General features: G+C 40.1%; 1 protein-coding gene across 1 annotated transcript in view; it reads left to right on the top strand.

The window, feature by feature from the left end:
- Window positions 1–5,141: 5,141 nt before the first annotated feature.
- LOC124722239 overlaps window positions 5,142–13,558 on the top strand; it is a 357,025-nt gene continuing 348,608 nt past the window's right edge. Inside the window, exon 1 of the mRNA XM_047247430.1 lies at window positions 5,142–5,281. The gene's annotated coding sequence lies outside the window, so the exon portion shown is untranslated. The remainder of the gene's footprint in view (window positions 5,282–13,558) is intronic.

The following is a 13,558-nucleotide window of genomic DNA, read 5'->3' as shown; positions in this document are numbered from 1 at the left end:
GCCTGCTAATGTTTTTGGTGATTGCATAATTTCACAGGGACTTTGGCCTCCACGATCGCCTGACCTAACACCACCTGGCTTTTTCTTCTGGGGTGCAGCGAAAGCAACTGTCCATGAAAAACGTCCAAAATCCATCGATGAATTGAAAGCTACAATATCCACTTTCACTGCTTCTGTTACAGAAGAAATGTCACAGCTAGCGTTTGGAAATATGATTAGACGAATTGAATTGTGTATTGAACAACAGTTGGGACACTTCCAACATTTAATGGGAAAATTTGTAAGTAAAAATGAATATTCAATAAATTAATAACTTGTATTTCACTGAGTTTCATTTCGGTATATTCACTGCGGCATGCGGCACGAGCGGCTAACAATTATATGGCACTGCGGAGAGAGTTTTTGAACACCCCGTATCAGTTCTACCTGGTAAAGCTGCCAGACTGATGAGCGATACACAAGAATCGGTCGAACAAGCAGCTCTAAGCCACTTCTTTTGTGGATGAGCTACATTTCCTTAACATTCTTCCCATGAATCTCAATCTGGAGTCTGCTTTTCCTATTATTTGTTTTATCTATCTACATTTATACTCCGCAAGCCACCCAACGGTGTGTGGCGGAGGGCACTTTCCGTGCCACTGTCATTACCTCCCTTTCCTGTTCCAGTCGCGTATGGTTCGCGGGAAGAACGACTGTCTGAAAGCCTCCGTGCGCGCTCTAATCTCTCTAATTTTACATTCGTGATCTCCTCGGGAGGTATAAGTAGGGGGAAGCAATATATTTGATACCTCATCCAGAAACGCACCCTCTCGAAACCTGGCGAGCAAGCTACACCGCGATGCAGAGCGCCTCTCTTGCAGAGTCTGCCACTTGAGTTTATTAAACATCTCCGTAACGCTATCACGGTTACCAAATAACCCTGTGGCGAAACGCGCCGCTCTTCTTTGGATCTTCTCTATCTCCTCCGTCAAACCGATCTGATACGGATCCCACACTGATGAGCAATACTCAAGTATAGGTCGAACGAGAGTTTTGTAAGCCACCTCCTTTGTTGATGGACTACATTTTCTAAGCACTCTCCCAATGAATCTCAATCTGGTACCCGCCTTACCAACAATTAATTTTATATGATCATTCCACTTCAAATCGTTCCGCACGCATACTCCCAGATATTTTACAGAAGTAACTGCTACCAGTGTTTGTTCCGCTATCATATAATCATACAATAAAGGATCCTTCTTTCTATGGATTCACAATACATTACATTTGTCTATGTTAAGGGACAGTTGCCACTCCCTGCACCAAGTGCCTATCCGCTGCAGATCTTCCTGCATTTCGCTACAATTTTCTAATGCTGCAACTTCTCTGTATACTACAGCATCATCCGCGAAAAGCCGCATGGAACTTCCGACACTATGTAGTCATTCCTCTTAAGATAGCTCTGGATATTTACTTCTAGATATCTTACCGTATATAGTGTTTCTAGAAATTTGTGATCAGTAATGTATGCGCGTTATGTTACATTTATTTACGGTCAGGGTCAACTGCCGGAGACTGCACCATTCATCAGTCTTCTGTAGGTCATTTCCGCAACTCGATGGTGTTTTCTGGCGTTGCTACTTTCTTATAGACAACCGCATCATCTGCGAACAGTCTTAAAGAACTTCCGACGCTTTCTGCTAGATCATTTATATAAACAGTAACGGTCCTATCACCTTTGCTTGGGGTACTCCGGAAATTACCTTTACATCTGTCGATATCAATGGCTCTGAGCACTATTGGACTCAACATCTATGGTCATCAGTCCCCTAGAACTTAGAACTACTTAAACCTAACTAACCTAAGGACATCACACAACACCCAGTCATCACGAGGCAGAGAAAATCCGTGACCCCGCCGGGAATCGAACCCGGGAACCCGGGCGCGGGAAGCGAGAACGCTACCGCACGACCACGAGCTGCGGACTCTGTCGATACCGTTCCGTTAAGAGCGACGTATTGAGTTCCACCTGCAACGAAGTCCTGTATCCAGTCGCAAAGCTGGTCCGATACTTGATAAGCTCATTTTCCTTTTTTTTTTTCACTAGGTGGCTGTGCGGGACGGCGTCATATGCCTTCCTGAAGTCAAGGAACACAGCACAATCTGAGCGCCGTTGTTAGGACTATTTTGTGGGCAGTGCTCCACGAAAAAATTTCGTCTTCCCTGCAGGGATTCCCTCTTGGGTTCACGAAGCACGTCAGTCATACTTGAGTGTTGATAGAACCTACCGGTAGCAAATCTGGCAGCCTGCCTCTGAGTTTCTTCAATGTCTTCCTTTAATCCGACCTGAGGGGGATCCCCCGCACTTGAGCAAAATAATGGGTCGCACTGGTGTTCAAAAAGAGGAGCACACAGTTTTGATCTGTCAGGAAGTTCGAAACACTGCACACTCCGCTGCAGAGTTAATGATTCTGTCTGACGACATCACATGTACAGAATTTTGGGATATGTTTCATGCTTACGCATTATGACACTTCTGGAGACCGAAAAATCTTCTCTGTAGGAATCAACATGAGTTCTGAAAACAACAACAGTGTGAAATGTAGCTCGCTCTGTTCCTTCATAAATACCTAGCAAGAAAGTAGTAGATATTGGGGCCTAAGCGGATGCCGTGTTTCTTGACTCCTGGAAGCCGTTCGACACAGTTTTGCACTGCCGGTTTATGAGAAAATTACGAACGTGTGGAACATCAGGCGAGCTGTGTAATTTGATTGAAGAGTTTTTAGGAAACAGGACACAGCATGTCATTCTTATGGAGAGGTATCTTCAAAGGTAAAAATAACTTCGTGAATACCCCAGTGGAGTCTGATAGGACTATTACTTTTCAAAAAATATGTGGATAACTTTGTGTATAACGTCGGAAGTTACATGAGACTTGTCGCGGATAATTCTGTTGTATACAAACAAGTCTCAACGCTAGAAAACTTTAGCGAAATGCAGGAAGACCTGCAGAGACACGTGGTGCAAGGAGTGGCAGTTAATCCTCACCACAAACAAATGTAACGTACTGTGCATAAATATGCAGAAAGATCCGTTATTGTATGATTACACAATTACAGTGATTCGAGGTGGAGCGTCGACTTAAAACAAATCGCAGGTAAGGCAGTTGCCAGACTGAGTTTCATTAGAAGAATCCTCACGGAATGTAGCCCATCAACAAAGGAAGTAGCTTACAAAACCCTCGATCGACGAAAACTTGGATACTGCTCGTAAGTCCAGAATTCGTGCCACATAGGGTTGATAGAGGAAGTACATCTCCAGCTCAGTCTATTCCCTGATCTGTTTACAGGATTCCTTATTTCTCCTACTAATTCCCGTCATGCACCTCTCGATTGCTCGCTGAACGACCTCAGATTTTGAAAAGTTACTCTGTTGAAAGTCTACATCTGACTACCATACCTCGAAATTGTTAGTACATACTGATTGCTAACTTTACATTTCAGACTCAAAGGATACCCAAGAAAAATAAGTAATAATGGCTTTACTGAAGAACTCATAGTAATACACTCATGCCTTTAAACTACAAAATTATCTAGACCATAATATTTATAACATAAGTACACATATTCCGCGAGAAGATAAAACCTGTGTCTGTAATTACCAAAAGATGATAATGGAATACTTGACTGCCATAGCGATTTGTTGTTTGTCGTAATTTCTACTTCTTGGAAGTTTACTGCATGAACTTGAATTTTTACTTTCAGTTTCGCTGGTAAGATTATTTTTTCTGGCTCTTTTTCAATTCCTGGAAAGAACATAGGATTCGAAACTTTTCTCAGTGATACATTTTTAGTATTTCATTGAAAAAATATTTCTGTTTACTGTAAAACATCTGAAAACTACTGGATCACGGCGTCTCTCCTTTTAATGTTGCGAGTTTTGCTCCTCATGAATTATGTTTTATTACTGCGTGCGTTTTTTGAAAGGCGTACGTAAATTTGTAGAATATTTTGATTTTGTATTGTACCGACATCCGTATTACAGAAGCGTGAATGGTGTTGAGGTAAGAATTGTTTTATCTATGGTTCAGAGGATTTTGTCTTTTGTTGTGAACTGGGACGATGATGACTCTTTTGACACACGAAGTTGGTACTGTATTTTAAATTGATATGGTTAAACTTGCCCGTAAATAAGTTAGGGATGTGCCGGGATATATAAATTTTGCCAGGTATTCTAGAACTGCTATTCATTTGACGTCCACTTTAATCGATCTCTTGCAGACGCTGCTACTGTTTTCGATATTCATTCCATGTCTCTTAATACGCTACGAAATTTCAGATAGCAATTTCTAACAAAACTATCGTTTACTTGCGTTCCGTTCGTACTTGTGCACATTGATTATAAAAGAAATGTAGAGAACTCGAAGAGCCATGGGATAAATGGCCTAATTATTGTTCTCATTACGATTAATCGCGAAGCATGCTGTTTTTATATTAAGAGAGTATTGAAAGAAAAGTGTGGGTAACAAAGGCAAGATATAAATATCTTGCTTGTGAACTGAAATGCGTGTTGTTATACAAGATGCATATTCCAGTAAACAAAATACAGTCGGAAATGTAGCAGATGTCACCGAGTTTCTCAGACGTACACCAGCAACACAGAAAACATGAGCGTCAAAACGAGCTTACAGATAATTGTATGATACCTGTCGTTAATTGACAAGTTACATTTGCAGCGGTGGAAATTTGTCTGTCTGCTAAGAAGTAATCTATTTACGGTTTTGTGGATCTAATTTATGGCGCGTTAGTCGTATATTAACTGAAATAGATACCAGTTTTGACATAACAGAGATTTTGTTTGGACTTCTCACCGTGTATTAGCGCCGAGCAGAGTCGCAGCTGATATCGTGTGAAATTGTTTACGATGTACGCACGCTGTTACTTCATTTAAAACTTATACCTGCTGTTTCTTGGAACTGTAATTTTTGCGCTTCTAACTTAAGACACAGAAAAGCACACACCTAATGAGCATCGCATCTAACGTTAGCCCAAAGAGTGATGAACTCGTTGGAAAGGGGAAAGAAATTAAATCCTCGCTGCCGCGGCGGCTGCCTACCTCAAGTACTGGTTGCGCAAGAAGTAGAGTTTCTTCGCAATTGAAGGTCTTTGGGTACAGCCGCTCAAAACCCGTTCCTCTGTTTATTCTGGAGCCTTTTGCTTGTTCAATCGTCAGGGTGCGTGAATGTGTAGCGCTGCAACGTGTGAATCAGACCGCACCTCCGATTTACGCCGAATAACATCAGGTAAGTGCGCTCCAGATCATTTTCTCCCTTTCTCCCGAGATGTGAAAGACAGCAGCACTGCTGTCTGCTCCAGTGTCGCTTAATTTAATCTGAACAACAGACCATATGTACGAGTGACGTTTCGAAAAGGAGGTCGGAAAAGCTACAGTAGAGATTCTTCTGTATTTGTGCTGCACCTGGCAGTGTGTAAAAACTCAAATGTCGTTTAAACTACAATGCGACATTTATTGAACGACGTCGGAAAGAACAAGCGTCTGTGGCGTAGCGACGAAGCGCTCAATTGTTGAAAATAAGGTGCGTGAAATAAGACTGCAAAATGTATTTATTTGCTCAGAAGGCAATTATTTCTTAGCGCGGAACACTGTAGTACTACTGAAATAAAGTTTGCCTATATCCGTTGTGTGCATCGACGTTTTAGTGAGTAGCAAAGCGCGTCGTTCTGGAAGTCAAACGCTAACAATGTCAGTGGGCTACCACTGGTATTCTCCGTGCTTCGGAGAATCAGAAACTTGGTTTGTATCGTTCAATACAATGAAACGTCGTGCATACAGAAACAAAGTTTTGTAGTGGCGCAGTAAATTCCCTACATTTGCCGCTGAAACGAAAGCACATACAGGATAACTGAAGTGAAACAACAGCAATAGTAGTGTGTCAAGCTGTAATTCGTCTGCAATGAAAAGTTGCGGTGGTTACTCTTACCTCATGAGTTTTACGTTTTTATTCGGATTCAGGCCACAGCTCCTGTAGTGTCTGGTGCGTTGAGTCTGATAATCGAAGTATCATCGCGGGTATTAATTGTGTGTGATCTTTCAGCAGTATTATTTTTATAATTGTAGTTTATCAAGTGTTACAGCACATGTGTTACTGTACGAGAGCTGTACTCTCGATTACAGATTATGACAGTTGAATAATTACTTTGCAAAAGCATAAAAATTTAATGAATTTTCACGTTTCACTTATTGCAATACCTTAAAAACGTGATCCTCTGCCGTAAACTTTAGAAGCTTGCAAGTGTTCCGTACTCATATAAAATGAAGATACCTACGTTTACTTGCAGATTCTATTAACAATTCCTCAACGAATACGCACAGAAAAAAAATCACTGTAGCTGATTCGAAATGAAGCAAAACGTATGGCACTGGCAGTTATAAAATTGGTTCTTTGTACTAATCAGATGGGGACTTACGCAAATCATACTTCGTGATTTTTAGAGTTATTTCCACACGAGTGTCTGATTCGGAGTTTAACGATTAACCGACATTTTTAGTGCCTGTAAAGAGATCGTAGGTTGAATGTCTTTGCTGTTACAAAATATATGCGAGATTGTAGGAGGAATTGGACGTCAAGGAAAGAATAATGGAAGAGAGCCTTTCCCTGAGTCCGGCGCCGTAGTGAAACGAGGGTATCGCCAGGGTCAGGGCAGACGAGGCGCTATCGTGTGGGTCAGTGCGAAATCACGAAAACGCGCAACACATAACTCCAACCGTTCTGTCTTCCTTACCTTTAGAAGAACGTGATCAAAAACCTCAATCTGTCCTTTCTACCCTTATTTTCTTTCTTCTTTTCCTTCTTCTCTGCCCAGACTAAATAAAAATTGCATTATCGTATAACAACCGAATAGCTCTGAAGTGCTTATTCAAATGATTATAACTCTTCCTCATTTAATGATCTTCATGATATGTGCAAAAGTAACTAGGAACGAGGATTTTTCGTCTTTTATACCTGCTAGTTATCAAATTTGTCTAAGCTCTATGATCTTGATATTGGGCTGCCTAACCCGAAAGATTTGCAGGGATGTGGCAGGCAGTCCTTTTAGCGAATGATATCATTATAGAATTTTTCCGAGTTCCAAACATCGTCTTTATAATTACAGACCCGTTAAATTCTCGGCAGAACAGTAGTAGTTTAATGTCCAAGTATTGTTGTTTCCACCAAGGTTTATTTGGTGCTACGTTACAAGCAGGTTTCGAGAACAATTATGAGTGTTTTAAATGCTATTACAGGGTCAATACTACCACTGACGCAAATAAGAAAAAAATACAGGTTCCTTCTGCGAGTCATAGAATGGCATCGTCATCGCAGTCTCTTCTCTTTGCGTGGGCGGCAACGCGGTGTTACTTCGTGGTCGTTTTGTGACAATGATGAGGAACTAGCAGAAGGCGTCCGTCTCTTGGATGCAGGGAACGGCTTTCCGGAGATCCTTGCTTGTTTGCTGCTGCTTTCTGCACGAAAATCGCTTCTTTTCACATCCTCAAAAATAGCGTAATTAGTGTTTCGTTTCACATAATATCAGTGTCGAAGGGGCATTAAATACAAAAGAAAAAAATAAATAAAGTCTGATGATTATTTTGCAGCCCATTTGGAACAATATGTTGCAAATGAGACATTGTCTAATTTTGTCGGATTGCATGCGTAATCCAGTCATCCTTGTTCTGAAAATTCCAAGAAGATTAGGTTGAATGTTCCTCTAATTCGACCTCGTAAATAATTTTGTAGATGCATATATGCTGTATTCCATTACATTTATCTGCGCCTACGTGTGTCTCAAATGTTCTTTTCTATTCAATGTGATTAAACAAAGGCACCTAGAAAGTGTTTCGTATAACACGTAAAGAACACAACTATGAAACTGTACCCCTATCCGCGCTGAAGACGTTATGGCCACTCGAAAGTACTGTATAACTCTAAACATTGGACTTTTTAGCTGCATGTTAGGGAAGATACTAGGTCAAAATTTTCTTGTATGTTGCGCAGTTCGATGTGGCTTTCATTTTTTGCCGTACACGCATTAACCGATACTCCAGCTCTTGCCACATACGACGAAGAACATTAGGTGAAACTTAATTAGTTGGTTAGTTAGTTGTTTATTCATTCATAGATTATTTGCAAAATGATATTAGACGCGTGAGACAGAATAGCTTCTTTTATTCTTTCCCTATAGTCATAATATCGTCGACATTGTGTACACGCGGTTTCATATAGCACGAAGAAGAGAAAGAATAAATCTGGAGAAGTAATGTCTAGCGAACGTGTTGGCTGTCACAGCCACATAATTATTCCAATAATTGTTCAAAAATAGCACATTATCGGAAGAGAAAGAAGAATATCAAGAAAGTGGTCGATTGTTGTCGCTCTTACTTCAGCAGCGCTCTAACTTCGTGTGGAAGCTAAAACTTGATAGGGGTTGCGTCCAATATTAACGCCAAAAACTTCAGATGGACGTCTGTTTGATGCTGGAACAGGTAAATGCAGTGCGTGGAAATAGACAAAAAGACACCATATTGTTTGTTTACGTTATCTTAGAGTAATCGTTGGAATTGGTGACGTCCGTCAAATATCTAGTGATTTCCACCCGGATCGATTGGAGGTGGGACGATCACATAAATCTGTTTGGGTGAAGGCAAGTGCCAGACTGAGTATAGCCGAAGAATCCTGAGAGAGTGCATCTCAGCGAGAAGTAGGTCACTATGCTCTTATCCAGCCGATTCTTGAGCATTGATCATCAGTCTGAGACCCTTTCCATGTCTGATGCATGGAAAAAGTTGGACGGAAGGGCTTACTTTTAACATTTCGAGGGTATGTATTCCAAGACTAGGCGAGAAATGGTATTCCCTTCCACATATACGAGGGAGTGGAAATCTTTAAAGCTTTTTAAATAAAACAGACGTTATTAACACTCTACGTATTTCTTCTTGATGTCTACATATTTCTTTCTCAGCATAGTCACCCTAGCGGCAACACATTTCTTCAAACGAGAGACCAATTTGTTGATACCGTCATTGTAGAATGTTTAACTTTTTTGACGAGGCCACAACCTCACCTCTTTTTGCACCGCTTCATCACTATTAAGTGAAGTCCTCGAAGGTGTTCTTAATGTTTTGGAAACACATGAACATCGGATGGGGCAAAACTGTATGGAGGGTGATCGAGAACAGTGAACGCAAGGCGACGGATTGTTACAGATGTCGCAGAGCTCGTGTGTGGTCTGGTATTGTCATGCTGAAAAAGAGGATGCTCCATGCGTGTACGAACTCTTTGAATTCGAAAACTCGACTATAGCACGCTGACTCTCACGCATCGACACAATTACGTTGCCATGTTACACGCTACAATTCGGAGCGCTCTAGCAGAGGAGGGCTGCAAATATGTAGTCATGAAGAATGAAGATGTACAATGTAAAAAATGGCACAAATGGCTCTGAGCACTATGGGACTTAACATCTGAGGTCATCAGTCCCATAGAACTTAAAATTACTTTAACCTAACTAACCTAAGGATATCACACACATCCATGCCCGAGGCGGGATTCGAACCTTCGACCGTAGCGGTCGCGCGGTTCCAGACTGAAGCGCCTAGAACCGCTCGGCCACACCGGCCGGCTGTACAATGTAAAAAAAAAACGATTGTTTTATTTAATAAACTTTAAGAGTTTTCACCTAAAAATTCGGAGGCATTACTTTTCAGTACGCCCTCGTATAACGTGTAATGTTCGTGACTGTAACATAATGAAATCGAAACTTACGCGGAGCCGTACAGACCGTAACATTCTCTTTGCATTCACGAAATGAGGGTAGAATAAAAGAAGCTCACTACGTACTCTTCCGTGGCATGCGGACTACAGATGCAGACGTAGATTCATCTTCAATCTGAGGCACTTCATACGAATATAACACAGAAAGGTACAATGTTGACGTCACCACATTGGCATTGTATGTCTCTTTACATTTCTGAAACTGACATGCGAATTGTCTGAAATGACTAGAGGAAACTTTTTGTAATTCTTTTTTCTTCACTCAATCAATTTGGTTAACATTACATAAAATCCACACGCCTCTCCTAACTGCCGATACACACCGTCAGTTACCTACAAAATTCGTGTCAACCGTTGTTTATCGGTGTGTAGCTGTCATTTAAGCAAAAGAAGCAGTCCGTAGAACTGTAAAGAGTTTCTTTTTGACTGTTCTAAATGTGACTTATGTATCTAAGAAAAGAAAGCTGTAGGACGCTGTAAGAGTCGATCGGAATTAACGGCAGCTTTCGTGGCTACTTTGCTAAGGCAACAAAATTTTGGCTACATTTTTCCTCACGATAGGACTTCAGATATTGATAACGATACAGATGCAAAATATTTCGAAGTTCATTTCAGATGTCGCATAAATTTGGTGCCGGAGAGTTAAGAAATCTCTAACTAGAAAGGTATCGGAGAAAAGTGATGCAGACTAAATCAATGGATGTCTTTGTTCATACTGTAAATATTATAGTCTCTTATCGTCATGAATATTATGTACATAATATACATAATTCTGCACAACAGATATAATCTAAAAGAAAGCTTACAGCGAAATTGGGGAAAAATCTAGACCCTGTCTCTACTTACGCATTCGTAATCTATAAGTTTCGTGATCAGACTGAATGGTTAATTTTTGCCAATATTATATGGCTGACTTCAAGAACCGATCGGGAACTACGGACGATGCGTTCGAAGGACAGTGTTGCATATAGAAAATCTCACGCTAGACTCACCGAAGTCTGACAAAATAGGAAAGAAAACTTTCGATTTTTACCTACTTTAACTTTTTGTTTTGTTTTGCGAGATTAAGTTCCTTTTCCTTTTGGATTCTTAGTCAGGTAATAAAAATTCTGGATTAATGTTTTTTTATTCGAATTTACCCTTACGAAGAAGTACAGATATTTGAGATTTCATCTAGTACAACGAATGAAATCGAACGTTAGACTAATAACATTTACATCAGTGGAACTCATCTTACAGAATATGGACAGAAAAATTTATTATAGATGCATTACTACAGTTTCAAGTCTACAGTTGTGACACTATTTTGAAGATACGGTGTTTAGTACACTATTATTATCTTCTCTATTTAAAAATCTAAACAAATATGTGTGGCCTCCATCAACATACATTACGGTCGGACTCATTCCTAACTAAGTTTTGTGTAAAAACGTCAGACCGTCTGCGACTCAACATGGTTCTCAACTGTCACCTTTAATTTTATGTTCATGCTGTGGAAGAAATATTTGTATACCACACTGTGCACTATTTTATTGTTTTGCAGTAGTTACGAGGAACAAATGATATAGGGTCCGAAATTATGTATTTATTTCACGTATGTCTACTGCTTACGAATCTCGAATTAACATTACATACAAGATGAACCAAAATCCGCGCATACCAGTGCCACAGCGCCATTCCGTGCATGTTAACAGTACAAATTTGTCCGTAGCAAAATTTCGCCCCTTGCATATTTACGGAAGAAAATGCACGTCAAAGAGCGACAATTTGGCTGTACTGTAATCATATATATGCTACCGTTATATATTCAACCGTTTTTAGCTTCAATGCTTAGGTACTACAGTTTTGCGTCAGAATATTCGACTTCGAGATTTCTTTGCAGGTCGAATGAGACCCTACATTTTCTTCCCTGATTAAGAGACCTCTCTGCTCGAGAGGCCAATTTCTAGGATGCTTCCGGGATGTGTCTGAGGAGTACTTCTTCACCACTATTGAACTGTTAACACGTATACCGGAGAGGTATTATCAAACCAGTTCTAATGTCAAAATTCTTATGACGGCATCTAACGCCGTTTGGCATATGGAGAAAATATCTGTAGGGCTCTCTAAAGGGTTCCAACAGTTAGTCAAAATTAGGTTTATAATACCACTGCTCTTGCACAGTATTTAAGAAACTTCTTGCATGCGTTCGTCGTTAGGATGCAGGAACGCCCTATTAACTGAATCCAGGAAGTAACGTAGGTGGTTCCAATTTCGATAAAAACTGCCAATGCAAACATTTACTGGAATACAAAACAGTTTACTTAAAATGTCATCTGAGACCTTTTATTACGAAATGTCATATGCACCTCTGTTCGCAACATAAATGACAAATACGTTACTTTAGTAACTTCCTTATCATCCTTCTTGGATTCTAAACCCAATACCAAACATCACAGTAGGATGGACTGCTGTCTTGAAATATCTTATTCTGAGCTTCACGTAGTCCCTCCAAATCATTCCAATTAGATCCATCCTTAACATCTACAGCCTTCTTCGGTGTAGAATACACATTAAAAGCATAGCTAACATTATGCACACGCTAAGGTACACCCGTAGAATCAAACCCCTGAACAGAAAATTTACCAAACTTATTACTGATAGGTATTAGGGGGTTTTCAATAGTTCCTTGATCTTCGTATATAATTTGAGGAGCGGCATTCTCTTTAGTAATACGGTCACTACGTAAATTAATCCTTTATGCGTACACCTTTACCTTATTAACAATAACTTTATCACACATGTTTTTAAAGAACATCAATTCGTCTTTAATATCGTACTGAGAAATCCTGTGAAAATTAACTGCATAAGTATCAAACTTATTCTGCCCATAATTAAAAACAATATTAAAGGTATTAACTGTGTTATCCGTTTAGCCAGAGGTCCAAAACGTGGTACTGGCGTAACTAATATCTTACGTTTCCACATCCGTCTGGCGAATACTCGAGGCCGTCATCTTCATTCTCCAACGAAGAGCCGATATCTACAAAGGCGTCCTCATTGTTTTCCGACGAGGTATCATTCTCCTCCTTAACACACAAAGAGTGACTTGCCTATGCGGTTCTAGGCGCTTCAGTCCGGAACCGCGCGCCTGCTACGGTCGCAGGTTCGAATCCTGCCTCGGGCATGGATGTGTGTGATGTCCTTAGGTTAGTTAGGTTTAAGTAGTTTCTAAGTCTAGGGGACTGATGACCTCAGATGTTGAGTCCCATAGTGATTAGAGCCATTTCAACCATCTGAACTTGTATTTGAAAATTCGTATGTACCACATTTAATCTGCTTAGTAGGACCTGATCACCGATACACATTTAGTTAGATACAAATATAACAAGTCAACAATGCGTAATTGTAAGGCCAGGTTTCTTTTAACATTAACAGTAACTGGCCTTCCCTGAACAAAACGCTTCAAAATATAGGCGTACCTTTTCCAGCAGTTCCAGTCGAGTTCCTCGAATAAGATTACTTCATGCAAGCACGCATTATACCCTCCTAGGTGCATTTTTTTATTTTCTTATTCTGGTCTGACTGTAGCATACACTGTTTCTTAAACGAGGTACACCTTACGACTGCCGTTTATTTGGATTGAATATAATAATTTTTGGTTGGATATGTCAGAAATATTCATGAAGATTTATAATAAGTTAAAAAATTACCTCTCATACAACATAAATAATTACAAAATTTATCAATGAAGAGATGTTAAACATA

Source organism: Schistocerca piceifrons, chromosome X, assembly GCF_021461385.2.
Source record: "Schistocerca piceifrons isolate TAMUIC-IGC-003096 chromosome X, iqSchPice1.1, whole genome shotgun sequence".
NCBI lineage: Eukaryota > Metazoa > Arthropoda > Insecta > Orthoptera > Acrididae > Schistocerca > Schistocerca piceifrons.
This window is presented reverse-complemented; position numbering and strand designations above follow the sequence as displayed.